This window comes from Zalophus californianus, chromosome 3 (genome assembly GCF_009762305.2).
Source record: "Zalophus californianus isolate mZalCal1 chromosome 3, mZalCal1.pri.v2, whole genome shotgun sequence".
Classification (NCBI taxonomy): domain Eukaryota; kingdom Metazoa; phylum Chordata; class Mammalia; order Carnivora; family Otariidae; genus Zalophus; species Zalophus californianus.
This window is the reverse complement of record NC_045597.1, coordinates 144,225,651-144,227,689: the sequence shown is the minus strand read 5'-3', so window position 1 is coordinate 144,227,689 and position 2,039 is coordinate 144,225,651.

Genomic DNA, 2,039 nt, shown 5'->3' with positions numbered 1-2,039 from the left:
TGAATTGAAACGAAGTTTCAACATCAGAAATAGTGTTTCAGCAGGTGGCAAAATGTAATGTAGGAAAATGCTTTGTTTCCTTTGTTGTTTTTGCCTTACTCTTAAATTTATCTAGTTTTGAAACATTGTTCAAACTGAATCGTCTTAGGTATGGTATAATGTACAATCCTTGGTGGCAAATTATTTTTAGAAAAGAAAGTATGGTGCAAGTGGGATATGTACAGAAATAATGCTGTTTGCACTAGAAATACAGAGGCACAGGAAGAATTTGAGCTCAGCCAACCATGTTCCCCCTCAGGTCACTTGCACTTGCTATTCCCACTGCGGAGAACACTCTTGCTTAGCAATCTGCATAAAGGGCTCCTTGCAACCTTCTGGGTTCTGATGAAATGTTGCTTTAATCAAAGAGACCTCTGACCACTCTTTATAAACTAGCAACCTCTTTATGCATCACTCTCTCCCTCTTTCTTTGCTTATACTTTTAATTTTTTAATATATTTTTAATTTAATGTTCTCCTAAACATGTGTCAACAGCTCACATGTTATATATCTAGCAGTGTAACTTTTTTTTTTTTTGCTTCTTCTCCCTAAAATATGTTCCTTAAGGACAAGGACTATGTTTTGTTCATTACTATATTCCCAGCATTATATCCATGGCACATAGTATAGTAGGTACTCAATAAATTTTTCATGAGGAAATGAATGGATAATTGCTAGCTCTTTGTAGGTCAAGTTTAATTACTTGTAACTGTTCACACTCACTTTAACCTTAAATGTAGTAAATGATATATTTACTTTGGGAAAGAGAAATACATCTAGACACCTCAAATATTCAACAGAACAAAACTCACAAATTATTCAGAAGCAAGAAGAGATGTATAGTGTATACAAATCTATAGAACCAAATACTGGTACCTGAAGCTTCTCAAGGTTGAATTTGCTTACTAGATACTCAGTGACAGATAGGTAATGTAACTGCTAACTGAAAAGCTTACCAGGTATGGTTTAAAAGCATATGCAATTTCAACAAATGGTGCTGGGATGATAACTGGATATCTATATGAGGAAGAATAAAGTTAGATACCTACCTCACACCATCTGCAAAAATTAATTCAAAATGGATCCTAGGGGTGCCTGGGTGGCTCAGATGGTTAAGCATCTGCCTTCGGCTCAGGTCATGATCCCAAGGTCCTGGGATCGAGTCCCGCATTGGGTTCCCTGCTCCTTGGCAGCCTGCTTCTCCCTCTGCTTCTCTCTCTCCCTCTCTCTCTCTCCTCCTCTGTCTCTCATGAATAAATAAAAAAAAAGTCTTAAAAAAAAAACAAAAACAAAATGGATCCTAGACCTACACTTAAAAGCTAAAATTATAAAACTCTTAGAAGAAAATAGAAAAGTAAACCTTTGTCACCTTGGGCTAGGCAATATTATCTTGGATACAATTTCAAAACAATAAGCAAATTGGACTTCCTCAAACTTAAAAAATTTTGTGCTTCAAAAGAAACCAACAAAAAAGTAAATAGACATCCAATAGAATGGGAGAAAATATTTGTAAATCATGATTCTGACAAAAAACTTATATCCAGATATAAAGAACTCTTACAACTGAATAATAAAAAGACAAGTAACACAATTAAAAATAGGCAAAGGATTAGAATAGATATTTCTCTAAAGAAGATATATAATAACCACATGAAAGGGTGATCAACAGCTTTAGTGATTAAGGAAAGGGAAATCAAACCCATAATGAGAGACTACTCCACATTCACTAGTATGGCAATAACAAGTGTTGGTGAAGACCTGGAGAAATTGGAATCCTAATATATTACTGATGGGAATATAAACTGGTAAGCCACTTTTGAAACAGTTTGGCAGTTCCCCCAAATTACCATATGACCCAGCAATTCCACAACAAGATATATACCCAAGAAAACTGAAACATATCCACACAAAAACTTGTATGCCAATACTCATAGCAGCGTATTCACGATAGACAAAAAGTAGAAATAACCCAAGTGTTCATCAACTGATGAATAGATAAA